The sequence below is a fragment of the Dipodomys ordii genome, unplaced genomic scaffold (genome assembly GCF_000151885.1).
Source record: "Dipodomys ordii isolate 6190 unplaced genomic scaffold, Dord_2.0 Scaffold39, whole genome shotgun sequence".
In the NCBI taxonomy this organism is placed as follows: Eukaryota; Metazoa; Chordata; class Mammalia; order Rodentia; family Heteromyidae; genus Dipodomys; species Dipodomys ordii.
The window spans coordinates 4,950,665-4,966,377 of NW_012267255.1; positions in this window are offsets into that span (position 1 = coordinate 4,950,665).

The window sequence follows — 15,713 nt, forward strand, 5'->3', positions numbered from 1 at the left end:
TGTGGTCATTATAATGATTAAGTCATATATTTCCAAGGCAACTGTTAATCAGAAATTTTGGCAATCTTCCATTGTCACCTCCCTTCATGGGTATGCAGAATTGTGGAATATCTATAAAATTATACATAGAGATGGGATTTTTTTATGGCTTGTTAGTATCTGGAACACTATGTAATATTTGTTTTGTTTCTACTTTACAAATGTGTATTTAATATATATGTCTCTACAATATTATACATATACAAAATTTCTTTTTGTGGAAAAATACAGAATTGGAAGACAGTGTGTTTTGATGTCTTAATTCAGATTTACGTTTTGTATGGAATAGTGGAAATGGTAACATTTTTTAAAATTCTCTTGCCGATTTCATCTGAGTTTTGTTAAAGAATGCATCTGTCTTTAGCACAAATGCAATGAAAACAAACAGTGAAGCACGGGAATGAAATGTTGAAGTGGCTAATTTTGTCTAAGAACAAATTGATGACAAAGTTTCACACTGCATCTATGTATAGTTTCTCACCTGTAAACTTTAGAGACTTAAAAACTTTGAGGCTGGTCATTGGCATGTTTATTAATGAAGCTTTTTGGACAAATCAGTGAAGTCTAAATATTGTGATGGAAGTCAAATCTGACTTGGCTGCTTAGTTTGAAAAGGAATGCCAGATCAAATTTGTGATAATTAGATCATACAATGGACATTTTCCAAAAATGAGGTGAAATAAATTCTTAACTCCATACTTTGAATACAAAAAGATTTTTTTTGCATTTTCGTTAACTTTAAAATTCTTTTTTATTGTAAAAATAGTATACAGAAGGGTTACAGTTACATGAGTAAGATAATGAGTACATTTCCTATCGAACATTGTTACCTTCTCTTTTGTTTTTCCCCTACCATCCCTTCCCTCTTCACTCCCCCAACTCCTGCCCCCCAAATTGTAAAGTTTGTTTTCAACATAGTGTCTTGTATATCTCATTGGTACAATAGGTCAACCTGTATCGTTGTTTCAGCATTGGATACAAAAAGTTTTTAACTCCTTTGGTGTAAGAGCATTTGCAAAGCTTGATTTTGTATTTGTTGGGTTAGACTAGGTGCAACCAAGGAACAAGAAACAAGTATTGTAGAAAAATTTTTGGTGTCAGTAAAGTCTCTCATAAAACAGGGAAAGTAAAGATTTTAATAGCCAAACTACTAGCATTATTTACTCGCTGACTAACAAGCATTTATTGAATTATTCATTGCACTTAGCAAAATAACAGAAAGACCAAGATGAGTTGTCAGCTGACTGATCAACAAAAATAATATATTGCAATGTAATTTTTGACATGTACCTTGGAAAATATTTTTGTCATGAATAAACTTGTATAATTCACACTTGAGTAAGTCTCTGTGTGTGGGGGAGCAGGGAGAGAGTTTGAATCCCAGACCTGGTGCTCTAGATTTTTTTTTACTACTTAAGGGGCACTCTACCACTTGAGCCATAGTTCCACTTCTGGCATTTTGCTGGTTACTTGGTGATAAGAGTTTTGTAGATTTGTTTGAGCTGACTTTGAATCATGATGTTTATATCTCAGTGTCTTAAAAAGCTAGAGTTATAGACATGAGTCACTGGTATCTGGCTAAAGTTCAATTTTTAGTTTAATTAATTAATTTATTTTTTGTCAGTTGTGAGGCTTGATCTCTGGACCTGGGTGCTGTTCTAAGCTTTGTACTTCATGGCAAGCGCTCTACCACTTGAGCCACAGAGTCACTTCCTGTTTTCTGGTGGTTAATTGGAGATAAGAGTCTCATGGACTTTCCTGCCTGGGATAGCTTTGAACTGCGATCCTCAGATCTCAGCCTCCTGAGTAGCTAGGATTATAGGCGTGAGCCACCAGTGCCTAGCTAAAGTTTAATTTTTGTATTTAATAAATATTAAAATATTGCTTGACCAATTAAGTAGTATTGTAATTTTTAAAGTCAAGGGAAGCTAATAGAAATACCAGCTTCAATTTTTTTCACATTTTTGTGACAGGAAAGACAAGCATATAATATGCTACATTAAGACACAACTTTGTACAGTAATCAGAATGGAAATAGGAATTCAAGGAATGAAATAACTAATACAAAATTTCTGACTCAGAGGAAAGCTTGTTTATGTAATGTTAAAAATAGAGATGTTTGCTATCAGATTGCCATGGTATTTAGATTCTTTTGAATACTTCCTACAAAATGATCCAGCTGTTTCATTTAATAAATGCTAATTCTTACAATATACCAGAAATTGTGTCCTATGCAACCAATTAAACATGATGAAAAGCCTTTTACCCAGTATGTAAGCAAAAAATTTTAAGACCTACCCATACTAGGCTTCTCTTCTCTGAATGGATTCTGTTTATGTGCTTCCATCTGAGCCATTAATCCATCCCATCCTGTATTAATGAATTGTTTCCTTTTCATCAGTTTTATCTCCATCTGGATCACCTACAATGTCGAGGCCTATCCTGGACTCATAGCATAGCAATGTGGCCTCAATATACTTTAATATATGAGTCACCTAAAATAAAAATAATAAGATCATATCCAGAAATATCTTCTGATTCTTTTTATCCTTCTTATGTTCAGTAAGTCTCTTATTCTTGACTATTTTCCTTCTCTTTTTTTCTGCTGATTTGAATTTGCATAACTCCCAGTTCCCTTTTTACAACTCCTTAATCCTTCCCTTTCTGAAGCAAGTGAATTTAGGTTTAGTATTGGGTAAGTACCAAGTGAATTATTTGGATTGTGAAAAATAGCCCTAGATCAATTTCTTTTATTTCTTTTCTTTACTACACTGTTCCAGGCTTGTTTTACTTCCTCCTTTATGAGGGTATTACTCTGGCACATATCCCAATTGATGGAGGATCTCCAAAAAAGAGTGTTAAATTAAAAATATCAGTTACTGGCTTACCTCTTAATGAAGCAGCTGGCTTAAGATTTCAATTTAAATTATCTGCCCCAGCACCATTATTCAATCTTAAGTGAGGCAGTCCACCAACTTTCCTTTAAGTAATGGGCTGAAAAGTCACAGACACCTACATTAGCAGAATGATGAAAAACTTCATTGGTATTAGAAGGGGCACTTCTTTTAGACAAAATCAGGTTCAGTACTCTAAATAGTACTCAGATCAAAATTTACATAATGAGTGTTAAATTGTAGTGGAGCTCATATTAACAAGAAAAGAAGCAGTGGGCAAACTGATGGACAGTATTATGATCTGCTGTTGATCGAAAAGATTTCTATTATATGAAAAAATTTCCATGGTAGCTCTTTGTTCTCCTCCTATGAAATGTGCTTGTGGCACCATCATTTTTTAAAATGAAGTTTTCTTGTTTTATATACATAACCTTTTGCAAATCATTATAAAGCAATTTCATTTATCTCATAATCTAGAGCATTACTGTAGCTTGAATGTATGTCCACTGGCAAACAAATATTTAAACTTGCTTGCATTGTAGCAGTATTAAGAGATGGGATATCTAGAAGGCGAATAGGCTATAGGGGCTTAGTGTTAGAATGAAATCGTAATATTGGGATTGGGTTCTTTATAAAAGAATGAGTTTTCTCCCTTTCTCCCTGTCTTATTCCTTCACTCTTTCTTCCCCTTCTAGTTTCCACATGGGAAAAGACCTTGCCAGATACAGATGCCAGTCTTAGATTTCTTATATCTAGACACATAAGAAATAAATCTCTGTGCCTTATGAATTACTAACTCTCAGATACTACTCTATTAAATCATAAATGGATTAATGAAGGAGTGTGGACTTTACGGTGAAGTTGCTAATCCTGGTCCAGGTCTTAGAAATTGTGGAAACAAAATTAAAAAGTAATATCAACTTCCTGAAAAATCCAAAAGTCACAAAAGTACTCTTCACTGGAGATAATACCATTTCCAAGTCTGGTATTGATTTAATTTTAAGTATTTATCAAACATCGGCTATGTGTCTGACATTGTTTTAGGAATTAGACTTACCATAGTAAACCCAAACTGCAACTTGGTCATAATGAAGTTTTCAGTCTTGGAGGAGTGCAATGAAAAATAGACATAAAGAGGGAGTGGGAAGGACTTAAAAGAAGGACAAACGGAGACAAAGAGGAAGAACTCCTTAAGTACAGACCACCCCTACTGATAATTCTGCCACTCCCTTAATAATAGCATAAAATTTATGAGCACTTTTCATTTTCAGGCTATTGTAAGTGTTTTACATTTATTGCTATATTAAATCCTCACAGCTATTCTATTGTTCCAATGAAGAAGATAATTTTCATTAATCCAGGTTTGTAGATAAGGAAAATGGTACAGGGAGGTAAAAAAATTTTCCAATGTCAGAGAGCTTTCGTCAGGCCTAGGCAACCTGAACTGAGAACTCATGTTTTTTTACATATCCTAAAGTGCTCCAAAAGTTGTTTCAAAAGTTGTTTAGGGGGCTGGGAAGGAGGCTCAGTGGTAGAGTGCTTGCCTTGCATGAATGAGGCCCTGGGTTCGATTCCTCAGCACCACATAAGCAAAAAAAAAAGCTGGAAGTGGTGCTGTGGCTCAAGTGGTAGAGCGCTAGTCTTGAGCTGAAGAGCTGAGGGACAAACGCCCAGGCCCAGATTTCAGGCTCCACGACCGGACCCCCCCACACACAAAAAAGTTGTTGTTTAGCTAGTGGCTCACTCTGTAATCCTAGCTACACAGGAGGCTGAGATCTGAAAACCATGTTTTGAAGCCAGCCTGGACAGACAAATCTGAGACTTTGATCACCAATCAACCAGCAGAAGTTCCAGAAGTGGAGCTGTAACTGAAGTGGTAGAGTTTTACCAGCTTTGGGGGGGGAAAAAAAGAAAAAGCCAAGCAAGAGGACAAGTCCGAGTTCAAGCCCCAGTATACTCTCACACACATAAATGATTCAATTATTTTTGTTATATAATTGCTGTCATCTTCTTTGTAGAAGCTACTTAAAATTTCAAATGTAAACTAAGGCTGGTATGACACTAGATAGCATCAAACCCTGACAATTCTAATATTCCGGGCCCAGGGATTTCATATATGATCTTTCAACTCTCTAAGATACTGAGGTTCTGACTGATAGGATGTATTATTTAAGGAAACTAAAATAATGTTCTCCACTCAGGCTTTCTCTGCTTTACAATACAAAATCTGCCATAAGGCTTTAAATATTTCTGGTGGAGTCATTCCTTCCAGTCTATTTTTTTTTTTAACCAGACAGAATGAAATGGATCAATAGCATTATTTATATTACTATCAACTTGCCCTAAGGGGCCAGGGGTGATGACATCTCCTGGACAAGGACAACTTCATTTTTAAAATGTCAGAAGAAGTTGAGCAATTAGCCATGCTGCTGGTTACCTTGGAACAAAGACGTACCTTTTCAGAATGAGCAATGATTGCCAGGACTTTGTTTAAAAATAGCATTCATACATGCCCCACCTCCTCATACACTGTTTTCTGCTTTCCCCTCCCTCCATTCTGATGTCCAAGATAAAGCAGGACAAAGTGTGGTAAATAAAAGTTTTCAATGTTTCTGAGGAGAAAATAAAATGAAAAATAAAAATAAGAGGGACTACATACACTAAAGAAACAGTTCCTGGTCTGTGACCAGGACCTCCTCCAAATTGAGTCACCGACATAACAATCTGTCAAGAAGACCATAAACGTAGAGACAAACCTGCTCCCTTCAATAAGAAGGGCATGTAAAAGGCATCAGCAGTAGAAAGAATCAGAGTTGCAGGGGCTGTTAAAAGCCAGGACAAATGATGCTGAAGTCGCAGTGTTCCTCCCTCCTCCCATTATGTGTCCTATCAGGTCATTAAGTGCCCAAATCTTTCCCTAAGGTACAGTCATCATCAGCACCTTTGCTTACCACAGTCAACCTGGTGCTCCTGCTGTTACAGATATTAATGGTGTGGTGAACTTATTTAGTGGAAGTGTGTCTTAATGTGCATTATTACATTATCCATCAGTTGTACGTTGCCCTTAGCAACTGGTATAAAGTTATCTGTAGTCAACTGCTAATTTTGTATATGTCTTCGTTGGGTCAGCATTGCTGGTTTCTGTGCTTCATATTGCTTCTGGGTTACAACTCATAAGAGTGTTAAAGGAGTCAGAACCTTTCAAGCATTTCAACTGTAGCCATAAACACTGATTGGAGTGCAGCAAATGACCCCTGAGTGCATAGGGTCAAGACAAAAATCTATGGTTTTGTTGTTGTTGTTGGTGGTGGTGGTGGTTTTCAGTTTTTGTTGTTCAAGTATGCTTTTGACAATATAACCTACTACAGATAATACAGATCTACTCTGTATCGAAGTTCCCCATTTAGAGAATTCTATGCATGGTTGCTATTTTGTTGTTTTCCCTTTTTCCTCTTTCTTTCTTTCTTTCTTTCTTTTTCTTTCTTTCTTTCTTTCTTTCTTTCTTTCTTTCTTTCTTTCTTTCTTTCTTTCTTTCTTTCTTTCTTGTAATTTGTATATCCTTCTTGGGATTGAAACACTGATTTAGAGGATATGTCTGAAACAGGATGGAAGGTCATATGGCTTTTTCTTGTGTGAGCTAAAAAATTCACTGCTAAAATTGCTCTAAGACCCAACTAACATGCTGAAATTTTGTAGTTGGATCATGTTGAGAAAATGCTATTCCTCTCATCTAGGAATGAAATATGCATTTGATTGGTAAAACTTACAGCAAAGAGTATATTTTAGAGTCAGTCCTATGGTGCAAAAATCAACTTCAAAAAATTATTATTCATTTGTTTGTTTGGCTAGACTTGGAGCTGAATTGGAAACTGGGGACAAAACCATTAAATCTGTGTGAGAGCAAATCATCTCGATTTCATATTTCATTGTTTAACCTCTCTGGGTCACTTCCCTCATCTGTAAAATGAGGTTAGATGGCTGATCTTTATGGTCCTATTTGAAAGGATAGACAAATAACTGTACTTTGTTCCCGTTTCCTTTCTCATAGATTTGCACTGAGTAGAAAGCTTGATATTTTATTTCACCACAGAAATCTTGTTTTAGAATAAAACAAAGGCAATTCTATTATTGTTAGAATATTGTAGTGATGGGGCTTATAAAATGCTAATTAAGCCTTGATGATAAGTTCAATGTATAAGTGTAACCACTACCAAATACTGTACTTATATTTTCTTAATGCCATTAAGCAAATATCAAATTAGATTCTTCTACTGGTCAGGCTAATTTTTGATTAAATGCAAAGAGGCTCTGCCAAAATCTTCTGGCACATATGTGCAGAATCATTTAATGTGTAGTGTCAATTAGACAGTTTTATACATTATCTATTAGCCCATTCCTATACTTTAGAAGCATGCAGTAGGAATTTGTATAATTAAATTGAATACTGTATTTCCTCATTCTGGACATAGCTAGCAGTTTACTAGTTACATATTCAATGCATAATTTGATATTCTAGGCCATACAAAACTCTTCTTAAAGAGTTTATGTTCACTGTCTCCCATCTTCCTGATTTGACCCTTTTAGTAACACCTGAAGATATGTCTCAGTTGCTTTATGAATCTCATTTTGTATAGATTTTCATGTTATATTAAAAGAGGTTCTATTCCAAGGTTTGTCATATAGAATCCAGTTAATAAATTTGGGCAAATGTTTCTAAACATATTTAAAGACAGTATATTTAAAGCTGACATTTCAGACTCAAGGTGGGTTTCTTTTTTAGCTTTTATCTCTTGCCAATTCAGACCTAAAGAAAAATCAAAACATAATGGAAAGAAAGAATTTCTACACTTTGATCAACCATTGGATTATAAAGCTTTTCTGTGGAAGAATTCTAAAGATTTCAGTCCACATCTTACGAGTTAATGCTAAGACCCTATGTGATTTGTCCCCAAATTTTACCTCATGAGTTCTACTGTGTGATGAATTGTATCTTTTTCAAATTTATATGTAAAAATACCAACTTGCAATTTGACTGTAATTGGAAAAGTGAATTTTTGAAGCAAATTAAGATTAAGTGAGGTGTTAAAAGTCAGTCACTAATATGACACCATTGGTAGAACTGAGAGGTGAAACACACAAAACAAACACACATACACACACACTCACTGAGAACAGGCTTGTGTGAAAGCTGGGGAACGTTTCATGTGGTAGAGAATCTGCCTAGCAAACATGAGAAATATGAGGCCGTGAGTTTAAAACCTAGGAATAACCAAAAAAAAGAAAGAAAAGAAAGAATGAAAGAAAGAAAAAAATGAAAAAAGAAAGACTGAATGCAAGAAAGAGAAAAAGAAAAAAGAAAGAAAGAACCAGAATAGAAATATTACATAGGTTCACCGATGGAAGGCTCCAGCATACAAACCAAGAAATGAATCCTCACCAGAAATTGACCCTGGCAGATCCTGATCTGAAAATTCTAAGCTTCAGAGTTACAAAAAATAAATTTCTGTAAAGACCTGCATTGCATGATATTTGTAATCACAGCCAGGGTACTGAGCCAGTCTCACTTTCTACTACCTGGCACTGGTTTGTGGCCAACTAGAAATACTTGCCGTTTCCATTTCTTGAGGATATTGTGTGTCCTGACTAAAGGATTTGCCCAAAGTATTTCTTTCCTTTAGAATTTTTTTCAAAAAAATCACATAGTAGCAACAGCAAGAAAGATAAAAACCACTTGTGCCCCTATCTTGGTGGTAATTTCTTTTAGCATCATCTTATATGGTGATATATACATAGCTTTTGACTTTTTCTGCTTGTCCTAGACATATACTAGTTATTGCAAATAAGGGAAATCATGTGATCTATGTTTCTTTGGGCTTGGCTTATTTCACTTAATATCACTTTTTCCAAGTCTTTCCATTTCCTAACAAATGGGGCGGTACCATTCTTTCTGATGGAGGCCTAGAATTCCATTATGTGTGTGTGTGTGTGTGTGTGTGTGTGTGTGTGTGTGTATCTGTATCTATCTATCTTTCTATCTATCTTTCTATCTATCTATCTATCTATCTATCTATCTATCTATCTATCTATCTATCACGTTTTCTTGATCCATTCATCTACTGACGGGCATCAGGGTTGGTTCCATATCTTAGCTATGTAAATAATGCTGTGATTAACATAGTTTAGCTGGTAGCTTTAGTCTAGCCTTGTTTGTGATCATTTGGTTAAATGCCCAAAAGTGGGATTGCTGGATAATAAGGGAGCATTATGTGCAGTCGTTTGAGGAACCTCCATATTGCTTTCCAAAGTGGTTGAACAAATTTACACTCCCACCAACAACGAAGTAGGGTTCCCCTTTGACCACATACCCTTCAGCATTTTTTTTGCCATTAGATTTCTTGATTATAGTCATTCTAACTGGGGTGAGATGGAATCTCAATGTTGTTTTGATTTGCATTTCTTTTATGGCTAGAGAAGTTGAGCATGTCTTCATGTGACTTGCGTTGTTTTTAATGTATCTATAATGTACATGTGATGTTTTTGTTTCTTTTGTATATCTTCTCCCATGGTATAACCCTTGTTTTTACTGTATTTGATTCCTGTGCCCTGCATCTTTGTATATACATTTTTCTAATTTGGAGAGGGGAAGGAAAATAACAAAATGCTTAAATAAGGATACAGGTTGACCCATTGTAACAATGAGTTATACAAGACACTATGTTGAAAATGAACTTTACAACTTGGGTGGGTGTGGGAGGAGTTGGGTAAGTGAGGAGGGAAGGGATGGTAGGAGAAAATCAAAGAAGGAAGTAACAATGCTCCATAGGAAATATACTCATTACCTTACTCATGTAACTGTAACCCCTCTGTATAGTGTCTTTAAAAAAATATACAAAAATAAAGAAAGAAAAAACTTAGGTAATTTGTAATTAGTCAAAAAAAGAGAATTGTTTTACGTTTGGTCAGTTTGATCACTATCATCAGGTCACTTCTAAATGACATCTTCTGAATTATCTGCTACTTTCCCCAATCCTACTCCGTGACTCATCTGGAACTTCATTACATTTCTATATTTTACTCTTTTATTTCATTTGCAGTTAACACCTTTATAGCAATAAATATCAGGTTATTTACTTGTATCTTGCTATCTATTCATTTATATGTTCCTTATTTCATTGGAGTTCACAAACGGTGACTCTAACTTGTGACTCTACGCAACCATGTATGAACCTGGTAAGTGATCTGGTAATGAAGAAGTTTTATTTTATAAGGAATCATTAAAAGACACCTCAGATATATCTCTTCCTATCATTTATTAAACTTGATCTTACTGCTATGAATTGTTTTCATTCACCCTTTTTGTTCATTCTTCCATATGGCATTATTAGTAAAGCACAATCAGGCCTCATGCTGAAAAAAGGAATTGGAGGTGAGAACAACAGGAGTAATTTCTGTTCTCAAAGAATTTAGGACTGTCTACTATCAGGAGAATGATATTGCCCAATGGTTTTCAATGATGATTTTTAAGAAAAGACTCTTTTAATCCAATACTTTAGTCTAAAATTATAGATAAAATATAAATAAATATTGCCTAATTTGAAAATGTGGTAGAGAATATGAACCTCATTTTCTAGGCTCACAAATCATTTATTTTTTTATTTTATGGCTTCAATTTATATAGAATATTAATGAACTGAGTGATTTTTGAAATCTGGAAAAGAAAGTCAAAACAGCTGGGATTTTGATTGTGATCTCTCTTTACTAAGATGTGTTCAATTTGCACATTCTTAAATGCACTAACTTTTTCAAATATTTGATGTCATCTAGGCACTTAGGGATTATGATGCTTAAAGGTAATTTATTGTTATGGTTGTTAGGACACTGACATGGAAAATATCATCTGTAAGGGCCTGTAGACTATTTCATATTAATATACTGTTTGCTGTAATGATTACCCAAACTTTCACATAGAAGATATCATCCATTGGTAAGGGCATGTAGATTAATTGATTCATGTTAATCTAGTGTTTTGGTGAAAATCACAAAGAAATTATTTGGAGAGTTAATAATTCTGGTTTTGTTCCCCCTTGTAAACTTCTAGAATTCTAAATAACAGGGTTTGGGTGTCTTTATAGGACCTTATTACCTCATGGGAAAACTATTGCTAAGTCTGTGGAAGAAGCATGACCATGACTTCATACATCTTCCTAGATCTGTGGTAATGACTTAAATTAACTTATTAAGAATTTTTCAAAAGGTTCTTGCTGTCTTACCATATTTTACTCTTCAAAATATAGACTCCATAGAGGAAAGATAATTTGCATGCATATATTTTAATAATTCTACCATTTTAAATCTTTTAAAATAAATTTTGTAATGCTCTGTTATGAATAGGTAGCATAAAAACATGGCAAACCCACAAAAAGCAAGTTAAGTCTATCTTTGTTAAGAAGAAATTGGTGTGTACATTGAGTCTGGTTTCACTCTCTATCATCTCTGTCAGCTGTTGATTATAACTAAGAAAATGAGTTAAGATAGAGGCTTCCCCACTGCAAGAAAAATCATCTGATATTGGCCATTCTGATGGTCAGCAAGTTTTTCTTAATATTATTCCAATACTCCCTACAGGCCTAAAATATTCTATATTCTAATAACCACCTTTTAGATTAAATGCATTAGAGTTTGTTGATTGCTCTTAAAATGTAATGTTTAAAAGGTTGTACTTTACTTGGTTTAGTTTTTGACCTTTCCCACGAACCTACTTTTGATTCGTTTTGGCCTTCTCTGAACCTCCCAACTCCTATTTTTCTTTCATATAATTTCCTGTATTTTATTGAGTAACTCTTTTTCTTCTCTGATGACATAGTAAAAGAATGGAATTTTAAAAGTCCTTTCAGCTATTCAAGACCTGTAACCAGTTTTAATTTCAACTATAAGTTTCCTGATTAATCCATTTTTTATCACTCACTGGAACTTCTCTAGTGGTACAACATGAAGTTAAAAACACATTACAGAACTTTGCAGGTCTTTATTTAGTATTGGTTCAACAACAAAACTAGAAAGGCCAAGATTCTGATAGCCAACTCTCCCCGACCTTGATCCCCTACCCCCTAAATCTAATAGATTTTAAGGGTTTAGACCCTTTGAAAAATGACAACTAACAGCCACTTTCATTTGTTTATGTAAAAAGCCTGATTTTTCTAGAGTATCTTCCTGTTGGTATAATTGGAATTGCCCTAGGGATGCATTTCTTGGTTAACACTTTGTGCATATTTCAAGGTTCGAATAGATGTGAAACATCTATGAATGTCATGACATTATAGACATTTCACATTTGCAAGACATCTTCTCTGTAATCATTGAGTCTCAGACCCCAGAGCCATATAACTGTCCTTTCCCTGTGCATATATCCATTATGAAACAATGTTGTTATGGTTTGAAGATGAAATGTTTCCCATGGGATCCTTTCTAGATTGCCAAGGGTCTGGAAACTTTAGGAAATGGAGACTAGCTGGAGGAAGTAGGTCACTTGGGGCCAGTTGGTCCTTGGGGACATCTTGTGTTTATCCCTTTTCTGTTACCAGGTGGAGGACAACTTCTGCTACACATTCCCACTGCCATGATGCATTGCTGAAGCCCAGGAGATCATGAAACCCTCTGAAACCATGAGCTGAAACACGTCATTGCTCTTTTCAGTTGTTTCTGTCAGGTATTTGTTCACAGTAAGTGAGCAAAGTAATACGAATGTGACAATAGTGTACCATTGTTTCTGTCCTGTTTATCTATAAACTATGCTAATACTTTAGCTTTTGAAAATTATAGAACATGTTTAATACTCACATAATTGCAGAAAATTGGTAATTAAGGACTATCAGTTAAATTAATGTAGAAAGAATGCAATGATTGAGTGACATGTTATTGATTATGAAAGACATTATACATATGACGGTATAAAATATGCACATTCTAATATAAAGGATATGAAGTGCATTTTCACTTTGTTACCACATATGTGAAAGAAGCAGAACATAGTATGTAAGATTCCTCAGTTTAATCCCTGTCTACTTAGTAAATTTATTTTTTGAATATTATTAAATGGACCCTCTTCTTGTTTTTCCTTATATTTATATTAAACATGAAATACAGAAGTTAGTGTATAAATATCATAGTATAACCCTTCATTGGTTCTGAATAGCCACTTTGGATTTTGCATAGATTGATGTAGATAGCTGAAATTTAATTTTCTACTACTCCATTTACAGAAGAAAAAAAAAGCCCATATCTTTTTCCTTTTTGGTACTGGTGTTTGAAATCAAGGTTCTGTTGCTGCTAAGTAGGGACTGTACCACATGAAGCAAGCTTTCATCCCTTTTTGCTCTGGTTATTTTTAAGATTGGGTCTCTTTTTGGGTTGTGCTAGACTGCATTCCTCCTATTTATGACTCACACTGCTAAAAAGACAATTGTACACCAGCACACCTGAATTTGTATTTTACTTTTGATAGACATTGTTGATTTTACTATTTAAAGTTTAATTATCAACTTAGTGAGAGAAATCCTAAATTTCTTTTCTCTAGGACAAGTAACCAAGTGCATTTTTCCATGAAGAAAATATGTAATTGTCTAATGTTAGTAGGTAATAACAAACGATCTTCAAATGGTTGTTCTGATTATACACATACTAAGGGTCAATAAAACCAATGCAACAGTGATACTCACGAAACAATATGTTGGAAATGATCTGTACACCTTGGGAAGGGGGTTGGAGGAAGGTAAGTGGGAGAAAAATGAGGGAGGGGCTAAAAGTTTGACAAGAAATGAACTCACTAAGGATCAATAAAGATTCTTGTTAATTCTCGCAAAGTATTCTCACACTTTCCAAGCAATAGAAGCATCATCCAACTTTCAATTTGTTCCCAAGTCTCATACATGTGAAAAAATATAGATACGATTTGAATTTGGATTACCTTAGTACTTATTCAGTGAAACATTTCTTTACATATGATTAAGAACTTGTGATTCACTTTCCATGAAAAGTTGATTTGATTTTACTCAAATTTCCATTCAGGTGTTGGGCTTTAAAAAAAATTACTTGTAGATTGTAATGTTGTATATACTCTATATGTAATAAATACATTCTCCACTTTGTCTCTTAACATTTTTATAGTTTACTATTCACATTTAAGTCTTTAATTCCCCTAGAATTGATTTTTGTGCCTATATGAGTTATGGATCCAATTTCCCTTTTTATGAGTAACCAATTGTCTCAGAATAATTTATTAAAAAATAAATTAAAATACATGTTCTTACTATTCTAGTCTATGAAGTCTGCATTGTTATAAATCAAGTTTCCATAGACACACACTTCTGCTGAGTATTTAGTTAGCATAATGTCAGGATACTGTCTTAATATCTTAGGTTTATAGAAAATCTTAATTCCTGTATTATTTATTTCTATCCTCATTTTATCTATCTTATTTTTTCTCAAAAATATTTGTTTTTCTTAGTTTGGTCTCCTATGCAAATTTGAGCTTCAGCTTGTCATTTTCCATAAAAATATATATAGGAGTTTTAGTTGAAATTATATTGCCTGTAGGAAAAGTTCTTCACTTTATGATATTGATTTTTATGATCCATAAATACTTAGTATATCTAGATTCATATAAACATTTAAAATGTATTTCAATAATGTCGAATTTATATCAAAATAATTTTCTTGCTTAAATTTCTTCCTAGACATTTTAAATTATATATTACAATAAATGCACACATATATTTTAGCTGATATTTTGTGCTTCAGGTAGACTAGCATATTGTTATTGAACATACTTTAATATAAATATATTTATTGTAACAAATATATTAATATAGAGTATATTAAGTAATGTTTCTGTATTGAGTACCTTGCTAACTTTACTGATTCTAGAAATTGACATTCTATAAACTTCCTTGATTTTTATTATTCTTGAAAGATTATTTTTAAGTAATCTGTCAACATTTTCACTACAATGGGTGCATATTTTTTAAAATCTATTATTGTTTTACTTTATCTTCTCTCTTGTTCTTTACATACCAAGTCTCTAGTTCTTCACAGATCCTACCTGTATTGTGAATATTTCCTCCTTACATTTTATTTCTTGACACTGTATTCTATGCAAGAATTGACATAGAAGTGTGGATTTTCTAGAATTTGGAAGAATTCAGAACTAAATAAGTGCTTTCTTAAGTGTCCTATACTTGCATTACTCTTTTCTCTGAATCTTTCATTATATGCCAGATATATTTAGATACCTATTATATATATATACCTATTATATATATATATATATATATATATATATATATATAAAATTGCAATTCAAAACAACACTGAAATTGCACTTCACCTGAGTTAGAATGGCCATTATCAAGAAAACTAACAATAACAAATGTTGACAAGGATGTGGCCAATAGGGAAACCTACTACACTGTTGCTGGGAATGTAAACTTGTTCAACCACTCTGGAAAGCAGTATGGTGATTCCTCAAAACACTAAACATAGAGTTACCTATGACCCAGAAATCCCACTTCTGGGAATTTATCCAATTGACCACAACCCATGCCACACTACAGGTACCAAAATGATCATGATCATTGAAGCATTATTTACCATAGTCAAGATACAAAAGAAACCCAGATGCCCCTCAGTGGATGAATGGATGAAGAACATGTCTTATATATACACAATGGAATTCTGTGCTTCCATCAGAAAGAATGATATTGCCCAATGGTTTTCAATGATGAT